Below are 12,713 nucleotides of genomic sequence, written 5' to 3' on the forward strand. Positions count from 1 at the left end.
GGGAACCTAACTTGTACTTAGGCCCCAAAGTAATTGTTTACAAATGGTATGTCAATAGACTGAGCAGAAACACAGCAAGGCTGGCTGGGACTCGGACTGTTTAATCTTCTGCAGCACGTGCTTTTTAAACTTTCTGTGCTGGCTAGCATCAGTCACTACCACTGAAAATCAGACTTCCTGTCTTCTCCAATGAGGTGTTACTAAAGAATTTTATACACTTTATACCTACATCAAAAGCAACGGTATCCTAGATATAGACTACCAGATGCTAACTAAAATATAGATTCCATATCTGAGGATCTCCTGGCTTAAAAACTCAGAGTAATAATTGAAAGTAATTTAACTCAAGTCAAAAGATCAGTTAAATCAATTTAAAAATAGAAATATAAGAAAATTTAAAATTCATGCAATACATTTTAAAGAATATTTTAATTTAAAATTTTCCTTCACTTATCATCCCTATTAAATTTTAAATTTTTAAATTATATCTGTATGTGTGTGTCTGCATGTGGTATGTGCACATGAGTACAGTGCCTTTCGAGGCCAGAAGAGGGCATCTGAGCCCCTGGAGCTGTCTGAGAGGATGGTGGGAACTAAACTCAGGTCCTTTGCACAAGCAGCATTTGCTGCTCTTAACTGCCAAGCCATCTCTGCAGACACATAAAATTATTTTTGTCAGAAATGACTATTAGTAAAGTTTCATGAAATAAAGTCAATGTCAAAATGTCACTGAATGCTACAATCAACTGGCAATGTTTCACATGTTTTCCTTTACTTTTTATAGGATTGTTACTTGACAGGAACAACTTGCAAAATAATTCAAGTTTTGGCAAAATTTCAAATTACACAAACAACTGACTATTGCCGTGAGACTAAGTCAACATTGGAACTGATTAAAAAAATTTAAAAGCAATGGTTTTACTGTAGCTCTAAAAACCTTACAGAACACCTTAGCAGCATGCATTCTCAAACAGGAGCCTATGAGCGCTGTGTACTAAGATTCTGAGTCATCACATCAAGAGCAGGGAAGGGATGGGTGCCGACTACTAACCTCCACAACCCACATTCCTGTTCTGGGTGGCAGAGGGTCAGTGAGCAGCTGGCAGCACAATCCTGCAGTGAAGACAACTGACCAGCACTAGCCTCTGCCCACCAGCAGTGGGTCTATAGCACAGCCATGTTTACATGCCTCTAATGGGCTAGATCTCTAGGGTACAGTTCTGATTTTACATAGTATATAGTAACTGTATTTTTAAAATGTGTGTTAATATATAGAAAGAAACATCATCTAATACAGACACTAGATCTTGTCTCATTAAACTAAAAAGTCAGAGAGAATGAATCTTACTAAGATACTCTTTTTTTCCTGGATAGCTGCTACAATTCTTTTCACTGTAAAAAGACATGAAACTCATTTAAATGATTTTCAAGGTGCTTTAACATTGCTTACTTATTGAAAATAAAACTTTATAGAAATTTTAAGATTGTTAGAAAAAGAAGTAATGATTACTGGCCTGATAATCTTCCACAATACCTTGCATTATTTTGGGTTTTCTTAGTAGATTTTTTTCTATCAGATACTTGCTTCACTGGAGGTATCTAGTGAATACCAATGGAAAACTCAACCTCAGTGTCCTGAGTTGATCTCAGGCAGCATTCCCTAAGGTGTGAGAAATGCAGCTGTGCGTCTGTGAGTAACTGACACTGGACATTTGTTAAGGGCGAGTAACATCACAATTTCCAATTTATAATGCAGTTCCTCTTTGCAAAGTGAAGCAACCAGAACTAGTTTCACAAACACAACAGTTGTCCAAAGAAAACTTTTTCCTAAAACCGAATTAAGGAATTATCTTTTATTTAGTGTACTGGTATACAGGGGTGTAAGGATAACTTAGAGGAGTTAGTCTCTCCTTCCACCATGTGGGTTGTGGGAAATGAACTAAGATCATCAAGTTTGGCAACAAGTACCTCAGCAACTGAGCCATCTTGTTGGCCCTCAGTATTATCTTTAGACCTTTGTCCTTAGAAATCCCAACGATACTGTTTCTATGCACAGCTGCTTGTCCTTTGAAACGAGCTAAGAGACCTCAGTGTGTGGAACGGGCATAGTTTTTGTTCATGTAGTAACTGCTTTCCATTTTTTATAGGAAATGTGCCATCAGGAAATCCTGGCATTTGTCCTACCCCTATGGAACAGATAGGTTCATAGGGAATTCTTGCAGCGTAAACTGTAGCTAGGTTTCCTTTCTTGGGTACACCACAGAACAGGCACGTGAGTTAAGCTAGATTAAAAACTTCATTCCGTATTTTAGATCTTGACAAGAATCTAATCTGAGTGACAAATAAGGAGGACTGCTCAAGCAGTGGGGCCCTGACTAAGATCAGCAGAGAACTTTCCACAGTTCCTACTTTCAGCCTGCCCCTCTCAAGGCCTGCTTCTCCATTCTACTAGCCTGAAAACTTCTAGTAGCTTCCCAGTCAATTTTATTGTAGCCATGAATTAACTGCAGTTGCTTTCAAACTAAACAATCCCATCACTTCCCTTAAAATTATACCAATCTGACAGCAAGGCCTATTCAACGTGACTCAAATAAGGTTAGAAAAAGGAAGAGCGTTGTCCTTACCTGTACCTAGCCTAAAAGTAACATTACCTTACATTACCAAATAATTGTTCATCACACTAAATCAGTGACTAAAGATAAATATGCATTACTTCATATTTTACTAAAAACTCTAACTAGGGTTGAAATTAATCAGCTAATCTAAATGTGAAAACATCCTATGTGATGGAAATAAATCAACTTACCAGTCACACTAAGGGAAAGATTCTACAGAAAGGTTCACGAAAATTTTTAATCAACTAACAATAATATATTATCAATTAAATTTGAAAACTTTTCTGTGATATTTATCTCTAAATTAATAAAAGCCCTTTTCTCTTCAGATTTTTAATAGGAATTATTCAGGAATTTCATCTCTCAAAATAATGTAATTCAGTCTTGATGAATACAAAGATTAAAAGATCACTAGACAACTTCATAGAACTTCATGCTATGGATTTTAAGCTAGATTAATTCCATCAAGCTTAACCACATTCTCTACATCTGATGCTAAAACAGTGACTTTGAGAGGACCCCAGAGGAAGGAACCACATCCAAAATCTAAGTTTACTTAACTATTGAAAAATTATCATCTCCTTGCCTGTGTCCTTTAAACATTATTCATACCTCAACTATATTTAAAAAACCCAAATTCTAGGGCTGGAGAGATGGCTTGGTGGTTAGAAGTACTTGTTGCTCCCCAAGGGACTCAAATTTGGTTCCCAGAACCAATGTGGGTGGCTCACAACCACCTGTAACTATAGTTCCAGGGGATACAGTGCCTTTTCTGAGGGCAATATACTTATGTGGCATACACTCACACAGATACACATCTACACATAAATAAAAATAAAAATCTTTAAAACGTCCAAATTTGATCCACTCCTCAGACTCTGTTTCACTTTCTGACTCTCCCATGAAGATTCTCAGACTCTTATTTGGCACATTCTAAGAAGGGCCATCCTCTCTCCATCACTTTGCTCACTTCTCAGTTCAGAGACCATGCTGTGTTCACAATGAACTCATACTTGTATCTGTTGGAGAAACATTATAAGGTTTTTGATCCTTTGCACTAAGGGAGTTAACATTTGTGGTTCCAAGTACTCATAAAAAGTCCAAAAGGTCTGAGACATGAGACAATATTTGTTTGTTTTTGTGTTAGTGTTTCAAGACAGGGTTTCTTCGTGTACCCTTGGCTATCTTGGAACTCACTCTGCAGACCAGGCTAGCTTGAACTCACAGAGATCAGCCTGTCTCTGCCTCTTGAGTGCTGGGATTAAAAGCATATACCACCACCTCCTGGCAACATGAAACAATCTTTAATTCTAATAAAACAAAACACTTGAAGCAGGGAGGCCTAGGTGTAAGTTGTTTTAAAGGTGAATATCAAATTGCACCACCAAGAAACATTTACTGGAAACTTACTTCCAAAAGCAAAAATGCTGCAGACGATGCTCATGGGAGATGTTCAAGTCACAGGCTAATATACTAGTGCCAATTAATCCACACATGGACAACCAAGGGGCTTGAGGGTGGACTTGGATATTTTACTTGTGTCCTCTTGTCTTCTACTGTGGGGTGACAGCACAAGAAGGACCTTTATCACAGGCTGGTACCATGCTTTTGGACTTCCTGACTCCAGAACTGCGTTCTTTACAAATTACAGCTCCAAGTACTCTGTTACAGTCTCAGAGGATGAACTGAGACACACTACAGCAAACCTGTGATTTTCCACCCATTCCTTGTCTAATGTGCCACAATTCTTGGTGTATTCGAGTGTTCTGAGACATGACAGACTGAAAAAAACCTTGGGCTATAACCTTTATGAAATTAAAGAATATATTACAACTATAGTAATGCAGACTTTTATGCATTTAATACAGGGCATCTCAGTAAGAGAACTGAAGTTCAAAGAAAGAGCACGTCATCAAAGAGGAAGTAACTTCATTAGGAATTACTGCTACAGGAGGGAAACACCCATCTTCCAGATACTGCTAGTTCCCTGTTAGTCACTGCTCTGAACCAAGACAACCCTGTGAAGACAGAGACAGTTTGCTTGCTCTTCCATCATTGGCACCTGGAACCAGACCTGACTTATATTATTTTCCATTAATGCTTTCCAAATGAATGCAAGAGCATTAAAAAGGCAAACATTAAGTACAAGCAAGAGTAATGAGAATGAATATATCGTTATCCATGGAATGTTTTATAATAATCAAAGAGCCCCAATCAGTAAAGGAAAGCTCTTTATATATAATTGTAGGCAGTAGGTACGGAAGGAATAACAATGAGGTAGCCCCATGTATAAACCCCAATTAACCAGTGAATGAATTGGTTAGGTATTGTCCACCCCTGGCTCAAGCCATCAGAGGAAAGGCTGACATTAACTTTCATAAAGAGAAGGTGTCTGTTGTCACCATCTAAACCCAGTGTTCATTCTTAGGATCATCAAAACTGAGATAATCATTGTGCTTCCCCAACATGCCATGATATGAACTGAAGTACATACTACCTATAAGATATTCTTGTCCCAAAAGCTCAATTAAAATTTACATGGGATCAATTCCTTGCCCTGAACACATATCAGAAATGCCAGGGAAGCTTTTTAGTATACATTTGCCTGGGTTCTGCCTCTCACCAACTACAGCAATAACTGCTAAGTCTCAGTCCTCTATGACTTTTTGTCTTGTTATTTTATTCCCGTTACACCTAATAAAAGGTTTATATTAAATAACTACGTCAGAGATAAAGAAGAAAACAAAGGGGATAAAGGAATAGGGAGAATTGGGGTGGCAGAGAAGAACAGAGGAGAGGGAAGGATGTCAAGAAGCAGAAATCTTACATAACACGCTCTCAAGGGAACCCAGAAAAACGAGCACTTAGGGACATATGAGAAGAATTGTAACTGTAAGAACAGACCTTACAGATCTTAGAAGCTGAATGGGAATAAGTTAGACAGTTACCCACTCAATTTTAGTATTTTGTTTTTTGATCTTAATGCAAGCCATCAATATCTCTCTTCCTTTTCTACCACTTACTACCCTGTCATCTATTTGGGCACATGTCTGGCTAATTACAGAATAGACCTCGCTTACTGTGCTATTTATATTCTCTCCTGGTCTCCATTCCTTCTCAAGTTCTTTCTATATATGTGCCTTGGATCAATGAGAAATCATTAATCTGGATGCAAAGGATCCACTTTACAGAATATGAGCATTCCTCAAACTTTAATGAGTCATTTAACCCCCTGGAGAACCATGTTAAAATCAGATTCTGAACCTAGGCTGGAGTTTGTTAATCCGTCTAGAGATAATGCTAATGGAGCCAGTGACTTAGACTAAGGCACAAGTTATCTAACAGAAATATAAGAGTTGTGCTGTAATTTGAGATAGTCAAGCCATCAACTCTGACTCAATAAAGTACACAATAGAAAAGATATTTTTAGACAACTGCAAGGATTCTGTTATTAACAAAGATTGGATGATAAAAAGAAATGCTTCTAGTTTTATTGGCTGAGATTATGTGAAAAAATGTCTAGTTTAAAAGAGCTGTGTAGTAAAGAAGGTAGGAATGAAAGGACATAATTTTGCCTCAGAAACAGTTCAGAAAAGAAAATCAAATTGACCAGTCTGGGCAGTGGTTAACTGGGCTTACCATCACTCTTTTTATAAACATTTGACACTTTCTCAATGAAAACATTAATAGCTCTAGACTCCAAATGATACTTTCTTAAATTAAAAAATTATTTCATGGTAAAATGCACGTAACACATAACATCTTACCAGTTTTGATGACATAGTTTAGTGATATTTAACACATTCACAGGATGTGAAACCAAGCGCCGTCATCTACTGCTTACTCTTTCCTCCTTTCTTGTTGGTTGAGAGTTCCTGGGGCCTGGTACGTGGTAAGCAATCACTCTGCTTTGAGCTATCACCTCAGCTAATTCATTTTGAGATAAGGTCTCACTACATTGCCCAAGCTAGCCTTGAACTCACTCTGGAGACTAGGCAAATGGAATTTATCATGCCCCTGCCTCAGCCTGCAGAGCAATTGGCCTTCTAGCCTCTGCACCACCAGACCCTGACCTCTTTTGCTCTTGTAAACCTGAGATGATATATCCATTATACAGGAATGGTGATATTCTCCCCAGCCCTAGAAACCACTATTGGCTTGGTTGTTGGTTTTGTGTTTTTTTGTTTGTTTTGTTTTGTTTGAGACAAGGTTTCACTTTAATATTGGCTGATCTGGAATTCACAGGGATTCACCTTCCTCTGCCTCCTGAGTGCTGTGATTAGAGACATTTGCATATTCTATAAATTCCCTGTCAGGTATCTAGCTGGTAAAGATATCCCACTCTGTGGTTCTTCTTAAACCGATGATGACTGCTTCCTTAGCTGTACAGAAGCTTTTTAGTTTTATGCAATCCCATTTGTCAATTTTTGGTCTAAATCCCCAGCAAATGGAGTTCTCTCAGAAAAGCCTTCCCTACACTTGTATCTTGCTGGGTTCTGGCTATGAGTCCTTCCAACAGCTTTAGTGTTTCAGGTTTCCAGATCAGTGCCCAGGCCACTCGTCTTCAGGTAGACCTCTGTGGACAGCTATGGGAGCAGATGCAGAGACCCACGGCCAAACAGGTGGAGAGACAGCCCGAACTGGAGATCTCCATCAGGTCCCTCCCCTTGGAGCTCAGGGCACCCCACAGAAGATGGGAAGGGAGAATTGTAGGGACCAGAATGGTTGAGAACACCACGAGAACATGGCCCACAGAATCAACTAAGCAGAGCTCATAGGGTTCACAGACTGAAGCGGCAATGATCCAGCCTGTGAGGGGCTGCGCTAGGCACTCTGTGCATGTGTTGTGGCTGAGTGCCGTGGGGTTTTAGAGGACTCCTACGGTGGGAGTGGGGTCTCTGACTCTTGTCTGCTCTTGGGACCCTTTCCTCCTATTGGGTTGCCATCTTACTGAATCTTGTTATGCTGTGTTTGGCTGATATCCTTGGAAGGCCCTTTTTTCTTTTTCTGAAGGGAAATGGGGGAGGAACAGATCTGGGGGTAGAGGAGCTCAGAGAAGAGGGAGGGGAAATACAGTCAGGGCGTTGAAAACAAAAAAAAAAAAACCTAATGAAAGAAAAAAAGAACTGTAATCCCGGAATCCCTGAAATCATACACACACACACACACACACACACACACACACACACACACACACACACACACAAAATAGGAGAAAGACAGTGAGGCCTGTGCTACAATTCCCAGCTATTCTGGTTTCTGTCTCTGTGATTTTGACTGCTTTTTCTCACTGCAATGTTTCAGATGTAAGTTATCCTCCACAGGTTCATGTTTCAGCTTGTGGTCCCCAACTGGTGCCACTTTTGGAAGGCTGTGAAACCTTTAGGAGGTCGTTGTGGAGAGAGGGACTCACTGTAGTCAGACTGGACAGCCAGGGCCCCCTCATGCTCTCTTGGCCTCCTGAATGCTGCACTATGACCAGCTGCTCACTTGATCGCAGCCACACTTCACTGCCATGGTGGAGTACATCCTTCCTTAACCTCCCTCTCTCCCCGAAGCTGCATCTCGTCAGTTATTTGGACACAGCAGGGAGAAAAGAGATTAATTCACTCATGTAAGTGGAGTCACTTTTTTTGTGAATGATTTTTTTCACTTAGCATGAATAAAATCCTTGTTGTAGCATACCTTTCATCCCTGTTGTGGCACATCACAAAATTTCCTCCTACTTTAAGCTAGCTAATATTCTATTTTATAAGTAAACCCTCTTCTGCTTTCTTATTTGCTAGAGGAGACACTTCATGTTATCTTTTAAAATTTATTAAGAACTGTGTTCTCACATATGGCATATCTTGGCCTGGCCCTTGAGAATGCAGATGCTGGGTATAATGTTAACTGCCTTAATGTGCTGTGAAATCCTTAGTTCCTTTGTGGTGTTCTAGCCATTGCTCAGAATGGTAGTGAATTCTCAAACTATTACATAGCTTTTTCTTGCCTTCAGTCCTGTTTTGTTCTTCATAAATTTTGATGCTCTCTCATTTAATGTATAATTATATGAGCTTTTATTAACGTGTCTTCCAAACAGTCTTATAGCTTTGCAGCTTTAAAGTATTCCTCTGATACTTGCGTAATTATATCTGTTCTCTTTTAATTACTGTTCTGTGTATTATCCTTTTCCCTCTGTTGTCTTTGGGGCTAAAGCGAGTCTCTTATAGACTGCATGTTCACATGGACCAGATGATTTCTTGTCCTGTGCTTCCAATCTGTTTCTTTCTTTCTTTTTTATTATTATTATATTTGTGTTTTAATTTTACACATCAGCCATGGGTTCCCCTGTCCTCCCCCCTCCTGCCCCCACTCCTACCCTCCCCCACCCCCTCCCCTCCATTCCCATCTCCTCCAGGGCCAAGACTCCCCTGGGTACTCATTTAAACCTGGTGGATTCAGTACAGGCAGGTCCAGTCCCCTCCTTCCAGGTTGAGCAAAGTGTCCCTGTGTAAGCCCAAGGTTCCAAACAGCCAGCTCATGCACTAAGGAAAGGTCCTGGTCCCACAGCCTGGGTGCCTCCCAAATAGTTCAAGCTATTCAATGGTCTCACTTATCCAGAGGGCCTGATCCAGCTGGGGGCTCCACAGCCTTTGGTTCATAATTCATGTGCTTCCATTCATTTGGCTATTTGTCCCTGTGCTTTTTTCCAATCTTGATCTCAACAATTCATGCTCTTACAGTTCCTCCTCTTACTCCACCTGGGGCCTGGCTGAGGATCTCTGCATCCACTTCCATCAGTTATTGGATGAGAGTTCCAAGACGACTGTTAGGGTGTTTGGCCATCTGATCACCAGACTAGGTCAGATCAGGCTTTCTCTCGACCATTGCCAACAGTCTACAGAGGATGTATCATTGTAGATTTCTGTAGACCTCTCTAGCACTTTGTTTCTTCCTGTTCTCATGTGGTCTTCATTTATCATGGTCTGTTATTCCTCATTCTCCCTTTCTGTTCTTGATCCAGCTGGGATCTCCTGCTCCCCTAAGCTTTCTTTCCCTCAAACCTTGCCCTTCAATATTCCCACTGTCATCCAGGTTGTTCATGTAGATCTCGTCCATTTCTCTGTCATTGGGTGATCCCTGTGTCTTTCCTAGGGTCCCGTTTTCTAGGTAGCCTCCGTGGAGTTGTGTAGCAGTCTAGTCATCTTTGTTTTACATCTAGTATCCTCCTATGAGTGAGTACATACCATGTTTGTCTTTCTGAGTCTGGGTTACCTCACTCAGGATGATATTTTCTAGATCCATCCATTTGCCTGCAAACCTCATGATGTCATTGTTTTTCTCTGCTGAGTAGTACTCCATTGTGTATATGTACCATATTTTCTTTATCCATTCTTCAGTTGAAGGGCATCTAGGTTGTTTCCAGGTTCTGGCTATTACAAACAAAGCTGATATGAACATAGCTGAGCAAATGCCCTTGTGGTACGATTGAGCATTCCTTGAGAGTGCTATAGCTGAGTCTTGGGAGAGATGGATTTTGAATTTTCTAAGGAAGCACCATATTGATTTCCAAAGCGGCTGTACAAGCTTGCATTCCCACCAGCAGTGGAGGAGAGTTCCCCTTGCTCCACATCCTCTCCAGCATAGGCTGTGTTCTGTGGTTTTTGATCTTAGCCACTCTGACAGGTGTAAGGTGGTATCTCAGAGTCATTTTGATTTGCATTTCCCGGATAATTAGGGATGTTGAGCAATTCCTTAAAAGTCTTTCAGCCATTTGAACTTCCTCTGTGGAGAATTCTCTGTTTAGTTCTATAGCCCTTTAATTGGACTGTTGGGCATTTTGATGTCTAATTTCTTGAGTTCTTTATATATTCTGGATATCAGCCCTCTGTCAGATGTGGGGTTGGTGAAGACCTTTTCCCATTCTGTAAGCTGTTGCTTTGTCTTGTTGACCATGTCCTTTGCTCTACAAAAGCTTCTCAGTTTCAACAGGTCCCATTGATTGATTGTTTCTCTCAGTGTCTGTGCTATTGGTGTTATATTTAGAAAGTGCTCTCTGGTGCCAATGCATTCAAGAGTACTTCCTACTTTCTCTTTTATCAGGTTCAGAGTAACTGGATTTATGTTGAGGTCTTGGACTTCAGTTTTGTGGACAGTGACAGATATGGATCTATTTGCAGCCTTCTATACATTGACATCCAGTTATGCCAGCACCATTTGTTGAAGATGCTTTCTTTTTTCCATTGTACATTTTTGGCTTCTCTGTCAAAAATCCAATCTGTTTCTTAGAGAGCTTTACTTCTAATAATAGAGACTCTGATCAATATAGTATTTGTTTTCAATATCTGTAAGTTATCAGTCCCTTGCTTACTGGTATACTTGTTTTCTTTTATGTTTTTGTAACACAGTGCTTCAATTTCTTTACTTCCTTTCATATATATTCTATGTTTTTTTGGGTTACTATAAAGATTACATTTAACATTTTAAGGCTATAACACTCTAATTCGAATTTATATCGACTTGACTTCATTAATATAAAAGAACTCTTTTCCTTTATTTCTATCCTCAGTCTCCAGTTATCAATATAAATAACATGTTTATACATGATATACAAATATAATGTAATGTTTCTTTTAAAGTCACTAATCTTGCAAATTATGTGTCAATAAAATAGTGTTATAAACTGAAAATAATAATAAGAAAATTTGTATTTTAATGGAATATATTTTAGAGGAAACAGAATACCATTCACATCAAATGATTGTCTTTTACTGGATTTCCCATCAATATTTAGGAAAAATGTAATACAATGTAGTTTACCTTTCTAGTTTGACCACATTTTCTTTTTTCTGTTTTCTTTGTGTGTGTGTGTTTATGTCTGTGTGCATACATCTGTATCTGTGCACACATGTGTAGGCTACCAGACAACCTTTGGTGCTAGTCTTTAGGCACCATCCACCATTTTTTCAAACAGCATCTATCTCTGCCCTGGAGTTTGCCAAGTAGGTTGCCCTGGCTGGCCAAAGAGACCTGGGACTAGCTTGTCTCTGCTTTCCCTTTGCAGCACTGAGATGACAAGTGTGTGCCACAGCACCTGGCTTTTGCACATAGGTTAAGGGATCAAACTCAGGTCCAGAACTTTACCAACTGAGCCATTTCCTTAGTCCTCACTGTATTTTCTTAATATCTGTTCTAATATGAACAATGGAGTATGCAACTCTTATTAACATGATTTTAGTTAAACTTTTATTAACAAGTATCATCTGCTAAATGTATTGTGATCAGATGATTAGGATAGGTCATAACATCTACTTTAGAGTAGACAACGATGACATCATTGTACACTCTTGCCAGGATCTGTAGCACTCACCCTAAGTGTGAACCAGGAAGTATGACACCACTGACTTAGGTTTTGTTGGCTGATGGATGACACAACGGTTTACTGTGGTCCTCACCAACGGGGTTGGTTTTTTAATTACCTCCACAATGAGTAGTTGCTTATATTGTTTAGACTCTTTAGTTCCTTCCCTTACAAGATCTTACAGAAAATGTTACCATTGCTAAAATGTTCAAGTCATTAACAGGAAAAAAAATGCATCATGAGCTGTTAAGAATTCTTCATATAAGAAATCTTCATAGGACAAGATTTTCAGATTTTACACATTGTTCTATGGATCTCTATTTCTGAGGTTTGCAGTATATATGCTTTACAATTGTTTAAACAGCAAATCTACTCAAGGGCCCAAATCTGCAACTGTTAACAGACTATCCCTATTACATGTGATAGTCTTTAAACAACCATGGGACTGATGATGTCAATCTTCTACCTCACTATCTTGCAAACCACTTCTAAGAAAAGATCATGTGCTCTTAGCTTCTATTAAGCAAGAGACCCTAAAAGCATACATATAAATAAATGACTATTAACTAGAGCTAAACTCATTTCTCCTACTATAACAAATCTTATATATATTGATTCAAAGAATAAGTAATATTGTAAACTTGTTGATGTTCATTTTATTGGATAAAGTTCAATACATGAACTGGAATTAATATTTATTGAAGTAAAAAAATCAATATGAGCCACATATCTTAAAGCCATGAGAATCAAACCTA

The 12,713-nt window shown here is 39.2% G+C and overlaps 1 protein-coding gene across 3 annotated transcripts in view; it reads right to left on the reverse strand.

Moving 5' to 3' along the window:
* Positions 1–12,713, reverse strand: part of Rundc3b (RUN domain containing 3B) — a 158,889-nt gene that overhangs the window by 14,984 nt on the left and 131,192 nt on the right. The gene's annotated exons all lie outside the window — the stretch shown is intronic.

Source organism: Onychomys torridus, chromosome 3 (assembly GCF_903995425.1).
Source record: "Onychomys torridus chromosome 3, mOncTor1.1, whole genome shotgun sequence".
Lineage (NCBI taxonomy): Eukaryota > Metazoa > Chordata > Mammalia > Rodentia > Cricetidae > Onychomys > Onychomys torridus.